Raw genomic sequence first — 6,000 nt, forward strand, 5'->3', positions numbered from 1 at the left:
TGCTGGGAAAATTGGATTTCCACGTGCAGAATCATGAAGCAAGACCCCTACCTTACACCTTACACAAAAATCCACTCAACATGGATTAAAGACCTAAATCTACGACCTGACACCATCAAGTTACTAGAGAACATTGGAAAAACCCTTCAAGATATTGGCACAGGCAAAGAATTTCTGGAAAAGACCCGGGAGGCACAGGCACTCAAAGCCAAAATCAACTATTGGGATTGCATCAAATCGAGAAGTTTCTGTACTGCAAAAGAAACAGTCAGGAGAGTGAAAAGACAACCGACAGAATGGGAAAAAATATTTGCAAACTATGCAACAGACAAAGGGTTAATAACCAGAATCTACAAAGAGATCAAGAAACTCCACAAAAACAAAACCAACAACCCACTTAAGAGATGGGCCAAGGACCTCAACAGACATTTTTCAAAAGAGGAAATCCAAATGGCCAACAGGTACATGAAAAAATGTTCAAGGTCATTAGCAATCAGGGAAATGCAAATCAAAACCACAATGAGGTTTCACCTCACCCCGGTTAGAGTGGCTCACATGCAGAAATCTACCAACAACAGATGCTGGCGAGGATGTGGGGAAAAAGGGACACTAACCCACTGTTGGTGGGAATGCAAACTGGTCAAGCCACTATGGAAGTCAGTCTGGAGATTCCTCAGAAACCTGAAGATAACCCTACCTTTCGACCCAGCCATCCCACTCCTTGGAATTTACCCAAAGGAATTTAAATTGGCAAACAAAAAAGAGGTCTGCACCCTAATTCACAATAGCTAAGACCTGGAACCAACCTAAATGCCCATCAACGATAGACTGGATAAAGAAATTATGGGATATGTACTCTTTAGAATACTATACCGCAGTAAGAAACAATGAAATCCAGTCATTTGCAACAAAATGGAGGAATCTGGAACACATCATGCTGAGTAAAATAAGCCAGTCCCAAAGGGACAAATACCATATGTTCTCCCTGATCAGTGATGACTGACTGAACACCAAGAGGGAAACCTGTTGGAGTGAGGTGGACACTATGGGAAATGGTGGCTTGTCAGCATAGCCCTGACTGTTAATGAACAACTAAATACATTATCCCTCTTAGTAGTTTCTTTATCTGTTCTACTTAATATGACTGGTTTAGATCTGTAATTGATGAACAGTTATTCTTAAGTGTTGAAAATTAACTGAAATGTGATCCCTGTTGAACATGGTGGTGGGAATGGGAGAGGGAAGAGATGTATAATTTGGGACATGCTGAGGCTGACTTGCCCCAAGTGGTGGAGTTGGAAGCATACCAGGGGATTCCAATTCAATCCCATCGAGGTGGCATGTACCAATGCCATCTCACTGTTCCAGGTGATCAGTTTCAGTTCACAGTTGGTCATGGTGAAGGGACTGGGAGTCAAAGGGAGCACATAGACAAGTCTAGTACCTGCTAACGCTAACTGATGGAGTAAATAAAGGGGAGAGTGATCCAACATGGGAAGTGAGATACTCAGCAGACTCATAGAATGGCAGATGTCCTAAATAGCACTCTGGCCTCAGAATCAGCCCTAAAGGCATTCGGAGCTGGCTGAAAAGCTCATGAGAGTATTTCAGGCATGGAAAGCCAAGACACTCTGGCAAAAGATCTCTGCGAGTGAGATCCCAGTGGAAAGAACAGGTCATCAAAGAAGGAGGTACCTTTCTCTGAAGGGAGGAGAGAACCTCCACTTTGACTATGACCTTGTCTAAACAAGATAAGAGTCGGAGAACTCAGAGGGTTTCCATAGCCTTGGAAACTCATGACTGGAGCATAGGGAGATTACTGATGCCATAGACAGGAGTGTCAATTGGTAAAGTCAACAACAGGAGTCACTGTGCACTTACTCCTCATGTAGGATCTCTATCCTTAATGTGCTGTACATTGAGATTTAATGCTATAACGAGTACTCAAACAATATATTTCACTTTGTGTTTCTTTGGGGGTGCAAACTGTTGAAATCCTTACTTAATCATACTAAACTTATCCTCTGTAAAAAAAAAAAAAAAAAGAAATTATCAATTCCCAACTTGACTCTCACTGGGATTAAACATGACAATAGGTCTGCTCTGATTTCATCATCATTTAAAAAAATCATCTATTATTTTTCACTTTATGTTTCTGTGTGGGAGCAAAATGTTGAAATCCATACTTAATGTATACTAAGCTGATCTTCTGTATATTAAGATAATCGAAAATGAATCTTGATGTGAATGGAAGGGGAGAGGGAGTGGGAAAGGGGAGGGTTGTGGGTGGGAGGGACGGTATGGGGGGGAAGCCATTGTAATCCATAAGTCGTACTTTGGAAATTTATATGCATTAAATAAAAGTTAAAAAAAAATAAGCTGAACTCACCTCTGTATTATTTATAGTTTTCCATGTGCTCTATATCTGAGGATTGAAGTCTACAAGACAATCTGCTACTAAATAAAGAGAAAAATGATACTAAGACAAGTGCCAAATTCTACTTTTGTCAATCATGTCTTCATGCTTACTCATCACTTCCTGACCTTGCAAAAAGCAGTCTGAAGACTCTCAGTTTGTACCTACTCTGTGATGACATCAGGAGACGTCCTAATAGTCCTGCCAATACACAGAGCAGTCTTTAAGACAGACCACCCACATTTGTAACAAATGCCAGGCTGAGAATATTTTTGAGAGGTGAGTTAGTCTGATATAACATTTTTTTTATTCTGAGGGTTAAAACCAAATACAGGACTTTAAAACCAATTAGTGAACCATAATTAGCATTTTTTAAAATTCAGAAAGAAATAGAAAACAGGAATATACCACAAGCAGTACAAGAATAAATGCTGTCCTGTGAAATAAGTTATGTTATTGAAATATATTTGTATATTCACACATACATACTCAAACATACTCAGAAATTGAAAATCATGCAGTTTTAAAAAATATGTATTTTCTATACATTTCCTTTACAGCCTTGCAGAAATGGATTTTGAAATTTTTGCAACAAAATAAACTTGCATTTTATTCCATTGTCCATGAATTTTTTGAAGTACCCTCATATACATGTACTAATTCATAGTATAGATTTTAGTGTACCTCAAAAATATTAACAGTATATATAAGTATCTATTGCTAACTAGCATTTATTTTTCTTTGAAACCAAGGAGATACTATCCATTCTTCATGATGTAAATCATCCATTTAGAGTTGGGCTTAAAGATCCTTCCAAAAAAATCACAGCAAAAAGAAATATACTAATAACCACAAAAGACTCAAGAATTGCCAAAGTAATCCTGAAGTAGCAGGTGGGGAAGATGCATCAGAATATCTGATTTCAAAACATACAACAAGGTACAGTAATTAAAACAGAATGGTACTGGCATGAAAACCAACACATAGATCAATGGAAGTCATTCAGGAACTCAGAAATTCATCCACATAGATACAGCCAACTGATTTTTGACAAAGGTGCCAAGAACATACATTGAAGGATAGTCTTTTTAATAAATAGCAAAACTGGGTATACATCTGTAGAAGAATAAAATTAGACCCCTACCTCTCATCATATACAAGAATCAACTCAAGATGAATCAAGAACCTACATTAAGACCTAAAACTATGAAACTGCTACACAAAAACATAGGAAAAACACTTCAAGACACTGGTGTAGGCAATAATTTTTTTTGATAAGACCCCAAAAGCACAGAAAACAACACAATTATACAAAAGGGATTATGTCAAATTCAGCAGCTCCTGTACAACAGAGAAAATAGTTGCAAGCCACTTGTCTGACAAAGTATTAATATCCAGAATAATAATTTAAACTTCCAGTTAAGAAATGGGAAAAGGACAGTTGAGTGGGAAAGGGGAGGGTTGTGGGTGGGAGGGATGGTATGGGGGGGAAGCCATTGTAATCCATAAGTCGTACTTTGGAAATTTATATGCATTAAATAAAAGTTTAAAAAAAAGAAATATAAGTAGACAACAAATATATTAAAAATGCTCACTATCACCAGCCATCAGCTAACTGCAAATCAAAACCACAGTGAGATACTACTATATCCCGTTAAAATGGTTATTAGAAAACAGACACAGAAGACAAATGCTGGAGAGGATGTAGAGAAATGGGAACTCATATACACTGTTGGTGGGAATGTAAATTAGTACAGGCTATGATGGAAAATAGTATGAAAATTTCTTTAAAAACTAGAAGTAAAGCTACCATATGATCCAGCAATCCTACTACTAGGTATGTATTCAAAAGACATGGAATCAAAGACTTATTCATTCCACCAAGTTTATTCCGAATAGCCAAATTAGCCAAAATTCATTAGCACTTTTCAAAAGAGCCAAAATATGGAAATCAACCAAGGTGTCCATCATCGGAAAATCAAAAAGAAAATGTGGTATATATACACAATGGAGTGTTATTCAGCCATAAAAAAAGAAAGAAATCCTGTCATCTGTAGCAAAATGGATAGATCAAGAGGACATCATGTTAGGTGAAATAAGCCAGTCACAGAGAGACAAATATAGTATGTTCTCCCTCAAATGTGGGAACTAAAAACACAACTCAACCTAAACACAGAATGGTGATTACTACAGGTTGCAAGAGATGAGGAAGACAGAGGGAGTTTAGAAAATGGCTACCAAATCAGAGTTAGATCCAGGAAATACATTCCTAGCAGTACACAGCAGAGTGAGGAGAGTAGAGTTCATAATAACCCAGATATAAGAAGTTCCAAGCCTCAAATTAAAATTTCACACAAGGGGAGAAGTTTTGATTATATGTATTGAAATATCACACTGTAGCCCATACATATATACAATTTATTACAAAAATTTTAAACAAAAGGAAAATACTAATGAACTCAATTCTACATCGCTAGGTCCTCTTTTATCTTTCTACTTCCTTTTTGTGGAAACCTTTGTCCTTGGAACACTGCAATTCCTTTGAAAACATGGACAACAAAAGACCCCTCCCCTTGCTTAACAGCAAGTTTCCAGTGCCTGTCTAGCATATTAACAGCCCATAATAGTTCTTTACCTACCTGTTGCATACTAACTTGTAATATCATCATAGTTGTTTCTGAAAGAAAAGAAAAAAAAAACTGCAGAGTCCTCTTTTCAGGGTCCCTGAAAACTGATAAGCCTGACAGAACAGGCTCCCACCAGACCTGTAAAAGGAACCTGCACCAATCAGACCACACAGTTACCTTATGGTCCATTAGAATGCTAGCTGACACACCTCTGATGATGTTTCAATAGCCACCTTTGAACATCTGATATATATATATAAAGATATGATTTGTCAAGGCACATGCTCATGCTCGAAGGACATTTCCTATCCCTTTCCTTTCCACCTATCATGCTCTGTTGCTTTGTTTCACCCAGTTTGTCCCCAATTACCCTAACTCCATAAATTCCCAATCCTCTCTCTGTACCTGGGTCTTGACACGACCTGTCTCTTTCTCCTACTGGACTGCAGTAAAAATAAATGTTCTCTTTCTCAGAAAGTGAATCTAGTGTTTTTGTAACTAATCCGGTATATGTGAGCAAGGGGCTCCATCTGATAACATCTCCTGTATGTTTTCCCCTGGTAGAAAGTCTTTTTACCAGGTTTCAAGTAATACTGCTATTTTCATTCTGTCCCCTAAGTGCTTGTAACATAGTGAAAAGCACATGTGTATAAGCATGCCCGTTCATGACTCCATGCTTTGCACAAACTCTTCCCCCTGCCTAGGAGGAACTCCAGCCATAAGGGAAAATTAAGGCGGAGGAATATAGAAGTACAAAACTTGTTTGCTTATTTTCTTGCTTGAAGGGAATAATTTGCTGAGCAAACTGAACCAGTACAAAGGGAAATGAAATACACTCATTCAGTATTTCTTACTGAAAACGATTTCTGGAGCAAGGTCTTATAGAGTAACGAATCAGTCAGTAATGTAAAGATCTGTCAGGGAAGAAGTAGGATTTGTTTGTACAGAAATTGGGTG

Source organism: Oryctolagus cuniculus, chromosome 11 (genome assembly GCF_964237555.1).
Source record: "Oryctolagus cuniculus chromosome 11, mOryCun1.1, whole genome shotgun sequence".
In the NCBI taxonomy this organism is placed as follows: domain Eukaryota; kingdom Metazoa; phylum Chordata; class Mammalia; order Lagomorpha; family Leporidae; genus Oryctolagus; species Oryctolagus cuniculus.